The sequence below is a fragment of the Heloderma suspectum genome, chromosome 3 (genome assembly GCF_057233095.1).
Source record: "Heloderma suspectum isolate Gila_16-S chromosome 3, 16-S_ref, whole genome shotgun sequence".
Taxonomy (NCBI): Eukaryota; Metazoa; Chordata; class Lepidosauria; order Squamata; family Helodermatidae; genus Heloderma; species Heloderma suspectum.
In genome coordinates this window covers 87,568,367-87,590,622 of record NC_139460.1, presented here as the reverse complement: position 1 = coordinate 87,590,622, position 22,256 = coordinate 87,568,367, and positions in this window count along the sequence as shown.

Here is a 22,256-nt window from a genome sequence, read left to right as displayed (position 1 = left end):
TAACTACTTCATATTGGGACACAGTATTTAAAAAAAAAACTTTGCAGATGAAAATGTGTCAAGTCTCCACACAGTTAACAACATGTCACTTTGCGAGAGAATTTTCATAATTAATGAACTGGTTCAATTTGCTCTGCTGTTTGACTTTGATTAATACATTTTTGAGTGTTCCCGCTGGGACTCTGTCCAGTTTGTTTAGTAAGCTCTTATGTGTATATCCAGTTCATGCATATGGATCAGAGTGCTGGCACCAAATACCTGCAATATGCAGCGACGGCACAGCCATCCTGACTCCGTTTACAAAGGAAAGAGAAATATATCTCACACACCAAGTCTTTTATGAGTCATTAAAAGCAAGGAAAAGGGGAATTTTACACTTTATCATGAAAAGGTTAGATGGCTGCAGAGTATCACTTTATGCAAGTCTGGCCACTAAAATGGCATAATAATCCAGGATTTAATTTCATGCTGTCCTAAAGTGGCAGTTTCTTTGGTGTTAAATAGAGACCTGTAGAACATTTATAATTTAGCAATGGAAGAAATATTATCCCATGTCCTAAACTACCTGCCCTTGAACTGACTGGTTTTAGACAAAAGTAGGGGGGGAAATCTTTCATAGAAACGGTATGATGTTCCTTGGAGCTGTGTATAGGTCAATAGGTCCATTTGAAAGTAAGTTGTACCTGGTACAATAATGCTTATTCTAAAAAATGCTGAGAAATCTGCGTATACTAGGAAGAGGGGACAGAATTAGCTGTTGCATGTGTGTCTATATTGCTGCACTGTGGGCAATTGTTACAGTTGCTGCTTGGTGCTCATCAGAGAAGCGCTGCTACCACCACTGTCCCTCCTCCTCTCCCAGTAAGCCCATCTACTTGACCCTCTTCACCCAGCCGAAGGCAATTAGAGGAGGAGAGAAGGGCCAACTGCTGACATGCCTCCCCCCGCCCCCAATCCTGGCGCTGGCCCTGGGATCCCCTAGGTGGGCAGGAAAATATCACTTTTTGAAAATGACTTCCTGCCTTGTCTTCCAGCATCCCCCAAACCATCAGGGGCTGGCTGGGGGTTGTGCATGCTGGGGAAGATTGACAGCTGAATGCAGCATGCAGGGTGCAAATGCTCAGCCAGTTGGAGCTGGCAGTTAGGCGGTGGGGAAGCAAGCAGCCTGCTTGAAGGTCTGGGCAGGGAAGGGAACAGGCCTTGGCATTTCCTCAGGCATGTACCCTCCAAGGCCAATTCCCCTGCCCTTTTTGGTCTCAGCCCTTTTCACTACAAGCTGCCTTAATGTCTTTGTGAGCTAAAGGGGAGAAGAAATGGGCTCTCGTCTTCAGCCCCAATGCTTCTGTGAAGGCGTGAGCCAAGCCCATAAAGCAGGGGTCTCCTGGGGTTGGTGGGCACATTTGGAATGTTGAGGGTTGTGGGCACTTTCACAAAATGGCTGCCATGGGGGCTTGCCCATTCATAAAATGGCTGCTGCCATGGTGGGCATGGCCATTCATAAAATACACATTTCCCAGAAGACAAACTAATGAGACTCCTTACCCAAAAACCGAAGAACAAAGCGGAGGTGTGGCCTCAGGTCCAAAACTCAAAACCAGTCTTTTGAGCTGAAATAAAGATGGTACTGGAAGGCAGCACTTTGCTTTCTAGCCTCCTAGGTAAATTTAAACAATAAACACAAAATATTAAGAAATAACATAAAAATCAGGAGAGGCTAGTAGCCTGGTTAGAACCAGGAACGGTGTCACCACACTGGAGACCCAAGCCAAAAAGTTTGCTTTGGCTTTAGTGGCCAAAGCAAAGTCATCATGTGGGCTGGATAGCCATTGCTGCACCCTCTCTGCTGTAGTAGGGCATAGGGGTTGCAGAGTGGCTGAAGTGGTGGTGGGTCTCCGCAAAGCTGACTCTGTGAAGTCCGGTGCAGGGAGATCTGCAGCAACGTGTGTTCACAACAGTGGTGTAGTGGTGGCAGGACTCGCAGGGATACAGCTCTGGCACTTTTTCATTAGCAGGGACTCTGATGTCATCTGCCACCCCCCTCATAATTCCCTGTTCCCTCTGAGCTTAGCTGCAATCTTCACTGTAGGTGTTGGGGGGAATTAATTTTGCAAGGAACAATATATTGTTCCGTGTTGGAATGCAAAGTATTCAGGATGACGTGGTCTGGAATGGGCAGTTAAGACCTATTCACTTTACCAAAGATGTGCTTCTGGTGGAGATGAAAACTCCTAGAACTGGTTTGTTGATATGGATTGACACAACTGCCTGAAATTTTTGGATTGCCCTTGGAGACTGTCACAATGAACTCCTGCACTTCCAAATTTACCACTACACCACTGGTTCTCAAACTGTCTGCTCTGTGAGTCCTCTACTAGTTACAATACAAATCAGATTTTCTTAGGGTGCAATCCTATGCATGTTTAGACTGAAAAAAGGCCTACAACTTCCAGCCTGCCCCAGCCAGCTATGCTGGGAGTTGTAGACCATTTTTCTTTCTAAACATGCATAGGGTTGCACCTTTATATTTGTGTAGAAAACTATGGTAACATATTTCATTCATTCATTCATTCATTCATTCTTTATTTATATGTATGCCACTTTTCCACAAAATTGTGCTCAAAGTGGCTCACAACATAACAGTAAATATAATTTAGAAAATATCAAACAGCATAATATATATCACAATACTCAAAAGCTACAATAGAAACAATTACAAATAACCGTAATGTTGGCGGATAAGTGCGTACTAGAAATATGAGTACATACAATATCCAATAAAAGAGTACAACTCAACTAATCCAACAAGTGAGCACTAAACAGGAGAGAAAATAAAGCACAATGCAGAAATATTAAAAAATATAAATAAATCTCCAGTCTACAGGAGGGTTCCCCACAAGTAGCCAACAAGCACAGGTTGGCAGCGTCACTTCTCATTTGTGACAGCCTTCTTTCCTCCCAGCTCTCTCCTGTGTCTCCTCTCATGGTTCCTTCCCCATCTCTCATCCCTCATCCCTGGGGAGGTAAAGATTGCCAGTCATTCTTCAGGCTCTGCATACCCACAAAGTTTTGACATTACTCAGCCTCTCTCTGCCACCCCCCCCCCCTTCCAGCACTGGTCTTCAGGCAGCAGGCTTTATCCAAGGGGCTGGGTGGGGCGGGCCAGGTGGAAATGCTCAACCCCTTGGTGTTAGCCCCTCTCCAACAAACACCATAGTTGCTGGCATCAGGTTTTCTGTTTGAGGTTAATTATGGTGCAGGAGTCCATAAACCCAGACCATACAGACAGGGCTCTTATATTTCATATATACCTTTTCCTCTTGCTAATGTGTTATGGTGACTCTGTTTGTACTAGAGTAGCTAGATCAAAATGTCCAAAACAATGCAAATCTTTGACTATTGGTACCTATTTTTATTTATTTATTTTCTTTGTATCCTGCCTTTCCACCCCAAAATGACAATCAAGGCTGCTTACAGAAAGAATTAAAATTGATTAAAGCAATAAAACAATACAGTTAAATACAATAAAGACAACAATTACAGGAAAATAATATTTAAAAACAGCACCCAACCCAACAGACTGATTTACAGGCTAAAGGCTTTCTTAAATAAAGCAGTCTTTGCCTGCTGACGGAAGGACAGGGAGGGAGGGAGTTCCACTGCCTTGGGAGTGCCATCGAAAAGGCCCTCTTTCAGGTCTCCACCAAATGTGCCTGTGAAGACAGTGGTCTCGAAAGCAGGGCCTCTCCAGAAGGTCTTAAGAACAGCTTCCTTGGATTTAGATGGAAATGAGAGATAGAGTTGGGTAGAGCATACTGATGGCACCAAACCCCACAACTCCAGACAATCTCTCCCAGTGGTGTCATGCATATGTTAAATAGCATGGGGATAAGATGGAAACCTGAGGGAGACCACAGGCCAATGGCCACGGTGTTGAACAGGAATCCCCCAGCACCACCTTCTTAGATTGCCCCACTAAGAAGGACCGGATCCACTGTACAGCAGTGCCTCCCAGCCCCATCTCAGACAGATGCCTCAGAAGGAGATCATGGTCGATGGTCTCGAAAGCTGACGAAAGGTCCAACAGAACTAAAAGGGACACACTGCCCCTGTCCAGTTCCTGGCGTAGATTGCCCACCAAGGCAACCAAAGCAGAGAGAGAGCTTCGGCTATTGGGCGGTATAGAAATGAAATACATACATACATACATACATACATAAAAATAAAGCAGGCTCATAACCAGGCCTGAAACCAGATCGCAATGGATCTAGATAATCTTTCTCATCCAGAAATCCTTGGAGCTGAGAAGACACCGCACAGTCCAGAGCTTGCCAGAGACTGGCCAGAAATTATCCAGTACAGTAGGGTTCAGGGAGGGTTTAAAAATACACACACAAAGGTCTTAGCACCACCTCCTTTAGGCAGGACAGAATCACACCTTGCCATAAAGAGTCCCTTATCCACTCAACTAATCCCCCCCTCCCCTGGCTGCTTTTATATGCCAGGAAGGGCAAGTGGTAGGCCTCACCCCTCCAAGGATCCTGCCCACCTCTACGAGCTGAAAGTATCCATTATAACTGGACAAGCAGGAGCCAAAGTTACATCCACCAGATTTGTATCAACTATAGCATCCAAGTCAGAATGGATACGATCAGTTTTATCTGCAAAGTGTCACGCAAATTGGTCACCAAGGGCTATCAAGTGGTCCACCTCTGCTTCTTGCAGGCCAGACCGGGCATCTTACCACCTGAAAAAGTTCTGCTGGGTGACGCTGAGCAGACACAATGGTGGCGGAGAAGTTCTGTGCAGTTCTATTGGTTTGCATATAAAGAATAAAGGCATGCACGATGCCCTACTTGTCTTGGTAAAGTGAAGAGCAGACACACACACACAGAGGAATGTGCTTCAACAGATAAGAGATATCTGGCAACACTACACTATAGATTTAGGTTTGAATGTTTATCCTCGCGTATCTCATAGCAGAGCAATTATGTGGCCAGTTCAGCAATGGAATATTCCAACTCTCAAAAAGTAAAATATCTGTAAACTTTCCATCCCGCTGTCTACTGGCCATAGACGGGCAAGTGTACCACTGTAATGGCAAGTATAGGGCAGAAACACAAGCCAGTTCTTTAAAGAGGGGTTTTAATTGAATTGTATAGTTTTGTTCAATGTTTTCACGGCTTCATGATTTTTGTAGCATTTTGCCTTCACAACACGTTAATGAAGTAGGGTACTGAGAGATGATAACCTGCCCATTACCATGGTGAGCTTCATGGCTAATCTTCCTCTGAGAGAAGTGTTTTGGTGGCCAAGGTTAAGCTTTTAATGGAAAAGGAATGTAATCTGATAATCTATGGTTGTGTATTGTAATTGGCCCAAAGTTCTTAGAATGAAATGGGATAGCAGACCACATTATTAAAACAACAATCTCTTTCATAAAATCTACCATCTGCTGCAGACCTGTACCCTAAACTTGCAGGGGTTTTCACAGAGATCCTGGCCTGCCATTCATAATTTATTGCAACGGAAGAGAGACCTGTTTTGAGTTGTGGGTGTTGGAAAGTATGATGTGACTTACAGCAGAGTTGCCTTAAACAAAAAAAGTGTGGTAACACAGAATTTCATATTATAGGAAATAAACACAGGCTAGAGCCAGTTTAGAAGAAGTTCAAATCAACTTACTTTATTAGCACTTTTATACACATTGTTGAAGAAGGTTAACACTGTTCAGCTACAAGTACCCCCTAAAGCTGGGTGCATGAGTGTAAGTGAAGGCATGAAGTATGGTTATTTGCTTCCCTCAGGGAGAGAGCATGTGTTGCCTGTTGCAGAGGCAAAGAGGAAGGAGTAGGAGAAAGGAACCAATCGAGTTACAGGACAGCAAGGGGGATGAACAAGGCAACATGTTCTCTATTGCCTTGCCTCCCAGGGTCTGGAAGCATGGTTGTTCCTATTATCCAACAGTGGAAAGGTAACATACACATAGTGTGTGTGTGTGTGTGTGTTAAACGTCAGAATATCCTATATGAGACCCTGGTGAGTGACCCAGGATATCAGCTTGATTTATCTTTATCAGCCTTGGCTCCCACCCCCTTTGACTAATTCTCAGCTTCCTATAGCTGCCTCTTTGGTTTTTTGACTTCAGCTCTTGTCTGCGTCACTCATGGAATGCAACTCACCCCGATCAGATTTGATGGTGGACTCCAGTCTGCCATGGGCCCCATCTCTTGGTCTGGGCCTTGCTGAAGTTGTATGTATGTATGTATGTATTTATTTGACTTGCATCCCACCTTTCTACCAAAAATGTCACTCAAGGTGGTTTACAATCACTAATAAAACTTGATAAAAACAATAATTAAACAAATACATAAAACACAATTTAAAAACACAACAGTAACAGAGTAGAAACAGCCTGCAGCCCAACAGACCTGCTTACACACCAAAGGCCTGCTTGAATAAAGCAGTCTTTGCCTGCCGGTGGAAGGACAGCAGAGAGGGAGCAAACCTAGCCTCCCTTGGCAGGGAGTTCCACAGCCAGGCAGTGGCCACCGAGAAGGCCCTCTTTTGTGTTGCCACCAAATGTGCCTCTGAAGGTAGTGGTCTCAAAAGAAGGGCCTCTCCAGACGATCTTAAGATCTGGGCAGGTTCATATGGGAAAAGGCAGTCTTTCAGGTAGTCTGGTCCCAAGCCATATAGGGCTTTATTGGTCATAACTAGGGATGTGCAATGTTGGGAATTCCATTCCGTTTAAGCCAGATGGGATTCTGCAGCATTTCTGTTCCAGTAAACAGCAGTGGACTGTAGCGGACTTTTATTTCCGATTATGGAAATGCTTTATGCATATGATTCCATGATTCTATGATGGGGGGGGGGGTTTCCACACATTTGCACAAATGGGCTGAAAGTATCCATTATAAGTATCCATTATGTTGTCATTTTAATATATATATATATATATTTATTGATGACCTTGCATAAGTGCACACAATCACAAGTTCGCTTGTCCACTATGTGGCCCTGCAAAGGCATATTCCCCCCTTGTAAAAATCGTTTTCAGTTTCATTATCTCCACACAGTACTCCGTTGAGCCCAGCAGAGCCATATTCCCTACTTTCCAAAGAACTTGTCAATTTCATCCTCCACTTGGGCACTTCCCAAACAAAGTAAGAGTGTGTGTGTGTGTGTGTGTGTGTGTGTGTGAAGTGATAGCAGGGAATAGCCACGCCCCCAAGGAAAGTCCAATATTGCAGGCAGTTTTGCAAGAAACCACTTCTAGGAGTTTTTATCTGCTAGGAGCAGGTCTTTTGTAAAGCTAATGGGTCTCAATGCACCATCAAGACCAAGCCACCCCAAAATATTTTGCATTGCAACAGACATTGCTCACAACTATATATTGTCCCTGGGAAATCTATGCCTCCCACAGCTACTCGGAGGATTGCAGCATTCTCAGAGAGAATGGGGAAGACTGACATTAGTGTCCCTGCTAATAAAAAAGTGCTGGCACTGCGTCCCTGCGAGTCATGCCTCCACTACGCCACTGGCGATGAATGATGAATGACAGGCTCCCTCTTTCCAACCTGGCAGTGATATCATTATGTCTGAAGCAGCCCTGGAAATGGCCAGTTTGGGATGATTGAGAGGATGTATTATTCCCAAGTATTTTTGATTTTCAGGATAATTTCAATGCACAGACATAGCAGGTATCAGTGGAATGTTTGCTGGCGCTTTTGTGCATTCTTTGGCATTTAGCACAATGGCCAAGTATTTTGTAGCCCCTAGTGCCTAGAATAGCTATTGATTTTGTCTTTCTAAAATAAGCACTTCGAAATCTTTTTTTTTTTTTTTGCCAGTTTGTTCTTGTCTATGTTTAGACTATGGCTAAGGTAGCAAATACCTTCTGGAGCAATGCTGCTATGTGAAATGGTACTGGATGAAAGGATAATAACAAGGAATAGTTAGTTAATGGCAATTAAATTAGTTAACATGTGCAGCAATTTCTCTTCACTGTTAGAAGGAAGTTCTGGGGGCCATTCTCTCTTTAGCTTTCTTGATCCTGGGCACAAAAAGCAAAAAGGAAACGATTTGTATGCATAAAAAATTGCCTGGCGACTGCTGTAAAAGCTTGAATTATTTAGGCTGCTATCCTAAGCATGCTTACTTGGGACTAAGTCCCATTGAACTCAGTGGGACATGCTTCTGAGTGGACATGCATCAGATTGCACTGTTAGAAAGTGTACATTTTCCAGAGAAGTGCTGTCATCCTGCAAAGGGGATCCACAAGCAGAAATCAGTGTGCTGTGCTGGGAATACCACAGGCTACCAAAGAGGAGAGAGTGGAAGTCGATTTAGCATCTATCAGTGGAATTAGCAGTGTGGGTACTGTATGTGCACCATGCAAGAGAGGATCAAATGTGTAATGTGGATATTAGGAAACAGAGGGGGATTGGAATAATGAATGTCAATAAGAAAAATAAGAGGTGACGGGACAGCTCCTTTCCAATCCCTTGAAATGCCTCGATGGAGCTGTCTCGACTGGTTCTAAAATAATCTTTCATAGGTGGCCTGTTACACTGTTTTTGTCTGAGGTGGATGGTGCCAGCCATCGTACAGTTTTATCGATCATTGTTAAATTCATCTTGGAAAGGAAATCAAGAACTGGCATGTCCCTCCTCTTGTTCCTCAGGGAAGTAGTTCATCCCTTTTATCTTCGGCAGTAGAACTTCTTCAGTCTCCAGGAGGTTCAAGTAGGCAGGCTGAAGAGAGTGGGCAGGAGCCACAAGGACCGAGGAGTTCCAATGTCTCTCATACTGAAACTGAAGAGCATAAAATCTTAATTTCATCCATCTCCTAGTAGTAGTTAAAAATAGAACATTGGCCTGGATCCAGACTTAGTCATACTTAGAGTAGACCTACTGAAATCATTGGGGCTTTGGTTAGCCATTGGGACCTAGGTTAGCCATTAATTTCAGAGGGTCTACTGTAAGCATGACTAAGTCTGAATCCAAGCCAACGTATTTGAATTGAATCCACACCATTGTTCCCAAACCTCTTAGACAAACTAATTACAAGTCTCAAATCATTAGCGATATGATGATGATACCCAAGGATGAATGGCCTGGGGATCACTCTACACTGAATGTCTCCAGGATGCAGCTTGACTGAGCCTGGTAATTCCAGTGTGCATGTGATTGCCATATGGGTTAATCTCATTGTATGGCAAGTTTCCACATTACTGCCAGCCCGCCTAGTGATGGCTGCCGGGGGGGGGGGGGCATGCAGTCTCTTCTGGTAGTGAACTGCTCCACAATCTGAATGCTTTGAGGAGGGTACTGTCTTCTGTCGCTTCCATGCAGCAGTTGTACCACACAAGTTGCCCCTAAACTAAGGGCTCCTTCACACCAGGCTTTTATCCTGCGATTGAGATTGCTCCTTCATGGAAGTTTGAGGGCTCCTTACATGACACAGTGACCCTGCCATGACCCTCCAGAGCGTCTCCTGCACTAAATGCCCTTTGATCCGTTTTTAAATAGATCGCAGATAATGAGCTATCAAATTACCCCCTTGTGTTCCGCTTCAGTTTCCTCTGTCAAAAGAGTTAAAGCTGCAAGAAGAGGGGCCAGATCAGTGACAGATAATGGAAGACTCAGATAAGGGGGGGGGAGGGGGAAAGGGGAAGGGAAAAAGGAAGCACATGTAAAGGGAGTCAGTTGTGATCCTGCATTTAAAATGGAAGCAGGAAGCCCTGTTTTAAATGCAGGATTTTAGGCTGGTGTAGAAATGCTCTAAGGCTGACTTGGTCTTAGTCACCACTTGTCTTTGTAATCTGGTACCCCGATCCTACAAATCTGCTCAGCTGTTTTAGTGCAGAGAATGGTTTATTCAAATCAAATGTAGCTCCATCTAGCAGCATCTCTAGTCCCACCTCCTACTTTCCTAAGCTCTACTCATGACTGTGCCGTATGCTATGCTTTGAGACTTTGTTCACTGTGGCTATGCTTAAAAATGTGCAGGCTGGGAAAAAGCCTTAAAAAGTTTTCTGTGGGAGGGGGTGGACAAGATATTTTGCAAGGAATTTTGGGGGTAAACTGAAATACACACATACTTTGACAAATTTTCTCTTAGACAATGATAAGTTAGATACTTTTCAAAGTACATCTTTGGGGATCTGGTCCAAACTGGGATTCTGCCAAGCATATTGCTCCCGTAAAATTGTGGCAAGGCCTTGTTCAACACAACCTCTGACGCCTCTTGCTTCTCACATTCCCCAGGTTTCTCCATCTTCTGTAAAAAGTGAAATGTATTGATGAATCTTTGAAAATACACGCATACACAGAATCAATGAAGAGTTCAGAAGCTTATTTCAATTCAACCTAAATTGTCATTTTCTGAGGTCTGTGAAGCTCAAAATAAACATGCAGAACCAGAAGCAATGGATCTTTCATACACTCATCAGAGAAACAGACTTGAGTAATGCTAGCATTTTCAAGGATAATTAGTGAAATGGAGGAGGTAAGTAAGTAAATAAAAAACAAAAAACAAACAGAAATCATTTCAGAACAACAGTTTTTCCTCTACTGTTAATTTAATCTACTTTTCCCTGACACTTGTAGCCTGTTCCTATGCCTGCTTACTCAGGGGCAAATCTCACAGTGTTCAATGGAGCCCACATCTAACTAAATGTGGATGGGATTGCAGTCTTATTCTGTATGAGAGGGATTTTGTTCCATGGGCCAAATCTGACCTGCCTGGGGTCCCAATTCAGCCCTCTGTCATTCCCCAGATGGCCATGCCTCCTTCTTCTGCCCCCTCTTTCCTCAAACACCGACTGGTGGTTTCCCATTTTCCTCCCCTTCTAAAAGGTTGAAATGTCTGGCCTAAGGTTTAGTTTAGTCACTAAGGGTACAGTCCTATGGGGATGGATGTAAGCCTCTGAACTCGGTAGTGGGCTCTCCCACACTGGAGGCATTCCAGATGAAGCTGGACAGCCACCTGTCAGGGATGCTCTGACTTGGATTCCTGCATTGAGCAGGGGGTTGGACTCGATGGTCTTGTAGGCCCCTTCCAACCCTACTGTGCTATGATTCTATGATCCAATGCAGAGCAGGAGGAGTGGCGGAGGCAATTCTTGCCTCTGTGCTTTTCTTGCTCTGCATTTTGGTGAGACAGGCTGTTTTGCCCATCTACCTGAGGTTTGGGGAGGGGGAGGGAAGGAGGCTGGGGAGGCTGGAGTATTCCTCATCCGGTGGCCTCCCCAGGCCCCTCCCTGCCCACAGGAACACCCCCTTTACCTTCCATCTGAGGTCGCTTTTCTGGCCTCGGAGAGGAAGCTGGCATGGTTCGCTCCATGCTGGCTGTGAGGGGGAGGAGGTGGAGAGCTCCAGCTCCTGGGTCTGAGGTCAGAGCCCTGGCTCCAACCTCAGATCCAGGAATTTGAACTATCCTATGACCCCCCAGTTGCCATTTAGGGGCCAGAGGATTGTTCTCTAAGAGCTTTAAGTTAAAATATGCTGGGTCTTGGGGTCTTTGCCCCCCCTCTTTTGCCGTTGGCCCCAGCCACCATGGGAATACAGCCCCAAATGGGCATGCAGCTTCTCTGGAATGGAATTTGGACCTTGGGTGGAAGAGGTTTGACACCCCTGTGGTGTGACGCTGTTGAAAGGTTCATACTGTTATGACGTTTAACTGAATATCTAAAGAGGTTGCCAGCTTCAGCTTGGAGAGGGAGGTTTGCAGGGGCAGCCAGGGACACAAACCAGAAAATGGGGCAAAGGGCCTATGGAATGGGACCTATAACGACGTGACATAAGAAGAGTCCTCCTGGATCAGACCAAAGGTTCACCTAGGGCAGCATCGAGTTCCCCACAGAAGCCAGACAGATTTCTCTTGGAAGCCCACAAGCCGCGCATGACGGCACTAGCCCTCTCCTGCTGCTGCTCCCTAGTGACTGCGATTCAGTGGCGTTGCCGCCATTGAATCTGGAGGTTCTAGAAAGCCATCATGTGAAGACTCCTCCTTCCTATACTTTGAGCTGCACTGGTTAGACAAGGGGTTTCCAGGAGCAGCAAGGAATGTTTCTATGCTTGCATAATGCAAGCTGGATTTTGTACTTTAATACATTTGCATACACTGTACATATATTAAATGCAGACCTAATTTTCAGTAGAGCTTTTTAAAGGCTAATGCCCAGACAAAAGACAGACAGAGCTTTTAGTGCAACCTCATTTGACTCATGTCAGGTATAATAGAATAAAGCAAATTTCTAATGTGTCCTGCATTTTTCTTTTGTTTGAGGCTCAGAATAGAAGAAAAGGGCCCTTTGCTGCCCTTGACTAGTGTCAGATGCAATTAACGTAATTAATGTTCAAGAACAAATCAATCAAATTATATAAGTGCTGTTACATTTTTGTTTTAGCTTGTTTCACATTCTCCTGTGTCTTAAGCGAAAGGAGCCCTCACACAATGCAGTTGGACTGGAGGCTGGGTTTGCGGGAATGCCTTTTCCATCTCAGTACCCATTGACTAATGTCAACCATCAAGGGGACCTTTGGCTGAATCTAGGATTCATAGCAATTTGGTTTTGCTACCCAGCAAAATGCATGTAGAATGAAAGCTGCTTCCGTGGAAATCATGCCCAGTTTGTGAGCTAGGGCCAGGGGGAAATGTAGTGTTTGAGTTGCCTATATGAGATGCTTCAATGAGAAAACTGACCAGAGAGATTCAGCTATGGAGTGGTATAGAAATGTAATAAATAAAGAGAACCAACTAGTGTGATTGAAAGCTTGTTAGATTCCAGGGCCTAAATTGATTCCATTTTGGAATTGACACTGCCTATACAATGCTATACCCCTACAATTTCTTCTCAGCTCGCAAATGTGTTAATGAATCATGTTTAAAACAAAAATATATATATATATAACCTTCCAAATATGGTGACTGCTGCTCCAAACTAAACTGAACTTATCCTGAACTCCTACCAATCGGAGAATATAGCATGAACGGAGAATTCCCTGGCATTCAAGTGCATGACGCAGTCCCCATGTGCAGAGCCCTTTGTGAACTTAGACTCCCCTCACCTTATGTATGCACAGGGGCAACTGGATTTGGATATGAGTGTTGCAAGACAGTGTTCTGAGTCATTATTCCTCTTATGCAAAACAGACATGGCCCTCTTCAGAGGTAGGGCGTGTCTTGGTCCTTAAGTGGGAGGACTCTATCTCAGTGGTACAGCACAAGCTCTGCATGCAGAAGCATGCAGGTTTAATCCCTGTCATTTCTGCTTGAAAGGATCAGTAGCAGGTGATGGGAAAGAGCTCTCTGCCTAAGACGTGGAGGAGCCGCTGCCAGCCACAGGCAATGCTGGTTCTGATGGATACGTTGCCTGGCCTGGTTTCAGCACAGGTTCCACTGTCTCAATAACATGGCTTTTCCCAACCTGGTGGCCTCTAGAAGTTGGACTGCAACTCCCATAATTTCCAGCCAGTATTCCCAGCTCCAAACCTCAAATCTTCACAAGTGTTCAGGTTTGGCTTTGGTCTGATTTATTTATTTATTTATTTATTTATTTATTTCTGTACCGCCCAATAGCTGAAGCTCTCTGGGCGGTTCACAAAAATTAAAACCAAACAGCGCACAATAAAACAATTTAAAATATATAGAACATTAAAACCACAATATGACAATATAACCACAATAAAACCTAGCAGCAGTGCAGGAGTTTAAAATACAGATTTAAAACTGCAAAGCTAGAAGTCTAGAAAGCTAAAATGCCTGGGAAAATAAAAAGGTCTTCACCTGGCGCCAAAAGGAATACAATGTAGGTGCCAGGCGAACCTCACTAGGGAGCTCATTCCACAGCCGGGGTGCCACAGCAGAAAAAGCCCTCCTCCTAGTAGCCACCCACCTCACTTCTTTTGGCAGGGGCTCACGGAAAAGGGGTAAGGATGATCTTAAGGTCTGGGCAGGCACATATGGGAGGAGGCGATCCTTCAGATAACCTGGCCCCAAGCCGTTAAGGGCTTTGAATGTTAATACCAGCATTTTGCATCGGGCCTGGAAATGGCCTGGCAGCCAGTGCAGCTGAAAAAGTACTGGCGTAATATGAGCTCGCTGGCTGGTCCCTGCCAACAATGTTGCTGCCCTTTTTTGGACCAGCCGAAGTTTCTGGACTGTTTTCAAAGGCAGCCCCAAGTATAATGCATTGCAGTAATCCAGATGAGTTATCAGAGCATGGATAACTAGCTAGGCTATCTCTGTCCAGATAAGGACGTAGTTGGTATACCAGCCTAAGCTGATAAAAAGTGCTCCATGCCACTGAGTTCACCTGTGCCTCAAGTGACAGTTCTGGATCCAAGAGCACCCCCAAACTATGAACATGATCCTTTAGGGGGAGTGCAACCTAAAGTCTGCTTTAGAGGAGCCTCACTTTGGTTCAGACGCCTCCTGAACCTGTCTGAATCAACATGATTCAGTTGAGGATTCATCTGAACCTGAAGCACATTCCTAGTAAATGGGGAATCAGTGAAGCAGATCATGGCACTTTTAGATGGTCAGACACCCAAAATGTATTTCGAATAACACCTACCTGAAGCAAAATGTGGTGCTGAAACCAGTTTGCCTGGACCACGTCTGGCGAAGCATAAGCAAGGGGAGCTAGAAACATACAATGTGGGAGTTAGATTGTGAGAGATGTAACTGATGTTGCTAAGAATCTGGTGTATCGTGCTTTTTTCTGCTCCCGTAATGCCTTTGACCCATATACTTCTAAATAAACAGTTTATTTTAATGGCATCATCAATCTCCAGTGCTTTCTACCTCAAAGGAATCTTATAAAGGCAACCAAGAACTTCTCACCTCTCAGGGAAAGGGAAAAAAGAAACAAAACAAATAAATGGTATGGATTGTGAGCAAATTCACACATCCATTTTTTTAAGGAAAGCGGACACCTCAGAATGATGATCCATCCTTTCAAATGTTGGGTTTTGTAAAAATAGGCCCTTGGGCTGATAACGAAACATGGGGCAATCAATTTTTTTTAACAAAAAAATATCCAAATGCAGCATGGCCTTCACAGGCACTTAGAAAAAAAATGCGAGGGTGGATTTCTTGGCCCTTAGGATTATCAATGGTGGATATAACTAATGAAAAGCAATTACACAAGCTTGTTTAGTGCTACATAAAATAAATACCATAATGCATGCAGAGCCAAAGTGCATGGCAATGCAGCTACTCCCTGTTTCCCAAGCCTATTGGGAGGCAGAATATGAAGCAGAGAACTCCTGAGTGGCAGGGACAATTCCCACTTTGCTAGTTGTGGTTAGAATCAGACTATAAGGGGCCAAAATAGATATTAGCACTGGGCCAAAGACAACAAAGGATCTAAATTGGGAGGGGAAGTGCTGTAACTTTCCCTCTCCCTCTCCACCCCCCCCCCCAGCACTGCTGGTGGATTTGTGAAGAAGTGCTTATTTTGGTTTGATAACAGCAGGCATAAAACAATGTCAATGGATGTCCTGAGATTTTGGTTACAATCCAACACATAAATAATTTCACTTAGGCTGCAGTCCTATACAAACGTGGGAGTAAGACCCATAAACATGTCAGCTTCCTTCCGAGTTGAGGTGTATAGTATTGCGCTGTTAACCCCATTTGGTTGTATCCAGATTTAGTTAATAGAAATTAGTTGATTTACACTGTAATCCTATACACAATTACCTAGGATCAAGTCCCATTGAATGCTATGGGACATAGCATTGCACTGTCAACTAACTAATGTCAATTTATTTATTTATTTATTTATTGCATTTATACCCCGCCTTTTTTCCTCTTGCAAGGAACCCAAGGCGGCTGACATTATCCTCCTCCTCTCCATTTTATCCTCACAACAACAACCCTGTGAGGTGGGTTGGGCTGAGAGTCTGTGACTGGCCCAAAGTCACCCAGTGAGCTTCCATGGCTGAGTGGGGACTAGAACCCGGATCTCCCAGCTCCTAGTCCAACACTCTTGCCACTACACCACACTGGCTCCTAGTCAAGTAAGTCATGACTTAAATCCAATTATTTTCAAAGGGAACTAAGGGTGCAATCCTTCTGGGGTAGGTGGCTACCTCTGAACTCGGAGGCGACCACCTATCCAATGCAGGGCAGGAGAAGCACGGAGGGGATCGTCCCCTCCGCACTTCAGCTGTCCTGCACTTGTGGCTAGACAGCCTATTTCAGCTGTCTAGCCACAGGAATGTGGAGTGGGGGAAGTGGCTGCCAGACAACATATTGGATGTGTCATCCCAGCATTTCCGCCTCCCCCGCCCCGGAACACCCCCCGGAACACCTTGTTTTTGCTGCTCCGTGCTTCTATTCCAAGCATGGTGCATGGGGCCATTCTGCACTGCCTACAAGGAAGTGTGGGAGGGGGAAAGGTCAGTTCTCAGGGAAGTCGGTTCCCGGAAACCGACGTATCCTATGGCTGTCTAGCCACTGACGGCCAGAGGATTGCTCCCTAAGTTAATCTAATGTAGTCTGGTTGCAGCCCATCGATTTCATTGGGCTGACATGCTTTATTGTATGTTGGACTATGATCTTTGTCTTTTGTGAATGTATACTTTCCCTCTATTCATTGTCTTCCTATTGTTCCTGTTTTTATTAACTTCTAGCTCCCCAGTTGTCTTTTTTGAAAGGACAAGAGAAGAGCCATGGTGGATCAGACCAAAGACCTAGCTAGTCTAGCATTCTGTTCACACAGTGGCCAACCAGATGCCTATGAGAAGCCCACAAGCAGCACATGAGTGCAACAGCATGCTCCCGTTCATGTTCCCCAGCAACTGGCATAACAAAGGCATACTGCCTCTGATACTGGAAGTAATATATAGTCATCATGATTAGTAGCCATTGATAGCCTTATCTTCCATAAATTTCTCTAATCCCCTTTTAAAGTTGGCCAACTTGGTGTCCATCACTATATCTTGCGGTGTAGAAGTCTATCATTTAACAATGCACAGTGTGAAGAACAGCTTCTTTTTTGTCTGTCGTGAGTTGCCCACCATTCAGCTTCATGGGATGACCCTGAGTTCTAGGATCTTCATAGCGGGAGAAAAAGTTCTCCCTATCCACTTTCTCTACACCATGCATAATTTTATACCCCTCTATCATGTCTCCCCTTACTTGCCTTTCTTCTAAGCTAAACAGCTGCAAATGCAAACTTTTCTTCATAGGGGAGTTGCTTTACCCCCTTGATCATTTTGGTTGCCCTTTTCTGCACCTGTAAGGTAGAAAGCACCAGATGTTTAAGCTTTTCTTCACAAAGAAGACGATCCATCCCCATTTAGTAAGCATACAGTATGATGATGAATTTGGCAAATGAATTTACCCTTTTCCCAAACAGATTGTATACAAGAAACACACGTCCTATATGCATCTATTTTATGATATGAGTCCTCAGCTCACTTATTCTCGCCTAAATGACATCTATTTTCAACACATTCAGCAAAGTTATATTAGTATAGGATGTGTGTAAAGGAGCTCATAATCAGGCCAGGGTTCCTTAATGCAATGAATTGTTTTTATATGAACAGCCAAGTGTATTTAGGAAAAAAATGCAGGGTATTTCCAAACATCTGATTTTCAGCTGGGTGAAAATAGAGCCGAGCTAACTATTTCCTTTCACATCTGCATCACTTTCTGATTAGTCAGGGGTTTGCAGCATGAACTTCCTTTTCAGCGTGGCTTTAGATTACAGCTCTTTCTTTTTGTTTTTTTGGGTTGGAGTTCTAGTTAAATTCTTTTTTCATCAGCATGGAAAATGCCAGGTTCCTGGTTTAAAAATAGCTTGTGTTGAAGCACAGATTGGTGGGAGCAAATATTTCATTTGGCCCTTTAGAAAACCCAGCCACTCTGCATTTTTGATACTTAAAATACAGGCCAGAATTTAGATAGAAAAACACCCCTGTGCCTTTTGGCATCTTTGCTTAATTCCAGGAGAAAGGCAGTACTTGATAGAAGTTATTATGCAGCTTAAAACTTCAGTGAAAAGTCATAGATCATATAAATTTACATCTTGGATAATTTTGTCCTTTTCCTTTACCTAAAGATAGTAATCTTTGTATGTGCATGTGCCAATCTAATTCTCAAACAAAGAAAACTTAATTATTTAGGAATACTGGATAAATCTGTCCTGGAGATTTTTAATGCAATTTCTACCCAACAGTGTTGGAGAATCTTATGCTATGTTCAGTTCATCCCCTTTGGGGGAAGGACTGGACCTCAGTAGTAGAGCATGTGCTTTGCATACTACAGAACAGGGGTGCAGAATCCCTTTCAGCCCTATGGCTGAATTCCATTTTGGAGAAGCTCTCGAGGCCCACATCCCAGTGGTGAGTGGGGCCAAGGGCAAAAGGGGCAGGACCCCCAAAACCAAAAATACCAGCATATATTAACTTAAAGATGTTCCTGCCAGTAGGGAGTGAACCTTTTAGAATGGGCAAAAATGCACAGAAGCCGGAAAAATGCCAACTGATCAGCAGTTGGTTGAAAGAGGATGTGGCCTCCTGGAGAACCATGTAGGGCCAGATTAGGACCCCTAGAGGGCTGGATTCAGCTCCCAGGACTGAGGTTCTGCACCCCTGCTATAGAAGACCCCAGGTTCAATCCGAGGCATCTCCAATTAAAAGCTCAGGTAGCTGAAGATGGGGAAGAGAGGTTGGAGTTACAGAACCTTGGATAGCTCCAAGCAGACAACTTGCTTCAACGGGATGTTACATTTCGTTATGACGTGAAATTTGTAATTGTTGTATTTTGTAAAAAAAAAAGAAATGAAATAATTATAAAAAAAAAATGTCTGGAGCTCATCAGAGGCCTTTTATACCTTTTGGTCCACATGACCCCTTCCAGGTTCCACCCCTTCCTGTGTCTTTAATGGTTACTTTTCTGGCCAGAAGCCTAAACCTTAGTAGCTTACTCCTCAGACTTCAGGCCTACTACTCAGTTGCCAAAATCAAAAAAGAAACAGCTGCACCAACTGAATTCCCAATGCGTTTCAACACTTGGTCTTTATCAAGGGAAAAAATCTTGGAGATTCTTTTGGAGGATTCTCTCTCCCTTGCTTCTTTGGATTCCCTTCTCCTTGCTTCTTCCAACGAAGCAAGGGAGAGGGTATCCTCCAACAGAATCTCCAAGACTTTTCCCCTTGATAAAGACCAAGTGTCAAAGCGCATTGGGAATTCAGTTGGTGCAGCTGTTTTGTTTTTGACTTTGGTTTCCAGCCTTACAGCTGTTTTTTTCTGGTCCCTGTTGGCACTGTTGCCTACTACTCAGTTGCCTCAGCTGCCTCTCAGTCTCCTGCCTTGTGCATTACCTGTGCTGGTGAGGTAGCACTGGGCAGCGTGTGGCCGCTGGCATAAAAAGGGCAAGTTCCTCAGGGGAATCTGGCTCAGGGGTTGCTGTCTCTGTAGGTTTGGGCTTGGGGACCTCCGACTTGAGGTGCTCCTGCCTGACAAGCTGTGGCTCAGTGTTCAGGGCTGGGTTCAGCACCTTGTGGCTCGCACTGTCGGTCTTCCTGGCTTCTTCTTCTCTGTGTCAGAGTCCTCGGTGCTGCTCAAGGTCGAGGTCATGACACCATAGGTCAAAAGAAAACATCACCCAGTTAATCCAGCTCAAATGTCTTCCTAAAAAGTCACATTTTTGTTGCCGGTGGAATTGCAAGCTCTTAAGTAGATAGGCCTCTCTAAGGAGGGCATTCCACAGTTGAAAAAGTACGCCTTTTTTTGTAGCCATAGCTCAGTAGTAGAGCACATGCTACACATACAGAAGGGCCGAGGTTCAGTCTCCAACATCTCCAAGTAGGACTGGAAATATTCCTGCCTGAAATCCTGGAGAGCTTATGCCAGTCAGTGTTGACAATACTGGTCTAGATGGACCAATGGTTTGACTCAGTATAAGACAGCTTCCTATGTTCCTGTGTTCCACTTTCATGTTCCCGGTTATAGTTGCATACTTTGCACCAGACATGACATTGCATACACAAAGCAGGGCTCATTGCCCCATCATGCCTACAGGATCACAGAAATGGTGAGAATAGGAATCAACCTCAGGGAAGGAGTAACAAAATTCTGAGAGGCAAAAGAGATGTACATGCATGTGAGGGCTGGTCCTTAGGGTGTAGCAAAAAAAAAACACTGCAAGAGGGGAAGGCACTAATATATCACAAAACAGAAGAGAAAAGAAAAGCACAACAACAAGGCACAATGATAAATTGTTCTGTAGACTCACATCTGATGGTGTTGCCAACAGTCTACAGAGAAGTATTTATAACCATTGGCATTTAGTAGAAGACTCTTTGGGCTCAAACAATAAACCGTGTGTCACGTTCAAAGGAACCAAAAATTTAGAAGATCGGTTGGTACACAGCAACATTAACTATAGACTGAGGGCAGCTCAGCCCATCCTTTGAGGAATATCAATACCCAGAGGGCATCACCCATGTGAACACTGCATATATTGTAAATATATCCCCAAAGTCACACTTTTACCAATACAGTAGATAACAGAGTTTACAATACTCATATGTACATATGACAAATATATGTTGGCCAAACTCAGTGACCACTCAAGAAATGCATGAGAAGACCAAGGTAAAATAATATATTTTAACATTTTAGCAATATATGTAAAAAAAGATCTGGTGCCTCCTTAGTAAACTTTTTTTTTTAACATCAAAACTATTCTGTTGAAGAACTAGCTTTTTGGGTGATTGAAAAATGACACAAACTTAATCCTAAATTTACATATTTATTTATTTAAAACATTGCTTGGCTGCCTTTCAGGGCAGAAACCCTCCTAAGCTGGCTTACAGCAATAAAATACATAAAACAGTAAAAATATTAAAAGAGCTAAACACATAAAAACAATAAAAACAACAATAACAGCCAACAATAAAACCAGCTGCAACAACAATGGCAATAACAGCAACAACACCAGTCATATCAAGAGAAGACCAAGGTAAAATAATATGTGTCAGGGTGGAAACTGAGCCCATAGAGCCCCAGAGCAGTTCTGATTTTGAGGAAGAACAGCAATCCGTGGGAGAGGAGCTTGCTCATCTCTCACAAGCACAGCAGCTGGCAGAGATTCCTCCTGCCAGCATTCCTGGGAGAGATAGTGACCCTGGCAGTGAGAAAGCGCTGGAGGGGGGCTTGCTGGACGCTCGGTGCAGATGCAGGGAGCGATGACAGATGGAGGGTGCCGAGAGGAGATGCTCCACTCGTTTGGCGCTCAAACAACGGTCACGTCCTGAGGACCCAAGGGGAAGAGGGGGGATCTCTCCCTAGCCCATCAGTTCAGAGTGTTCCCACAGTTCTCCTTCAAACAGGGACCAACTGCCTTACCTGGAGCTTAGGCTACTCTGCTATCTTTCCCCAGTGCTGTTCCTTGCTTAGTCGCTAATGATTAGTATCTGAAAGCATTGTAAAGTCATAAAGTAATAAAGGAATAAAGCCTTGGAAAGAATCCTCGTCGTCTGTGTCCTGAGTTGGCTATTAGAGGGGACTGCAAGAAGCAGCTAGGGCACTCTTGACAATGTGCTTTCAAGGCCTTCTTCAAAGCCTGCAATGATGGAGCTCGGTGGACCTCCAATGGCAACTTGTTCCCAAGGTGTGGGGCCACTGCAGAGAAGGCCCTCTCACGTGTGTTCACCACCTGACTGCTCTCATGGGTGGCCAAATGAGAAGGGCCACTCGTTTGGATCTTAAAGTGCAGGCAGGCTGATATAGGTGAAGGTGGTCCTCCAAATAACTTGGTCCCAAACTGTTGCTTTAATGGTCAAAACCTGTACTTTGAACTGGAACCAGAAACACACCGGTAACCAGTGCAGCTGGCACAGCATAGGCATGATGTGATCAAATCACCTCACCCTCACCAATACTTAGGCGGCTGTATTCTGCACCAGCTGAAGTTTCTGAACTGTCTTCAAAGGCAGCCCCATGTACAGCGCATTACAGTAGTCCAGGCTGGATGTCACTAGTGCGTGGATAACTGAGGCAAGGTCCGTCTTCTCCAGATAGGGCTGCAGCTGGTGTAGAAGAAAGATATTCTGTATTCTGCAGCTTGAGAGTCCTGTCCCAAGGGGTCTGGATGAAGACCTAGAATACTTACCATTACTGTATGTTTGGAAAGAGCCTTGTTAGTTTACTTATGAGTAGAAGTGCAACAAGAAATCTCCCCCATAATGAAATGATAACCCTTCAGCCAGTTTAGAACTATAAAATCAGGGT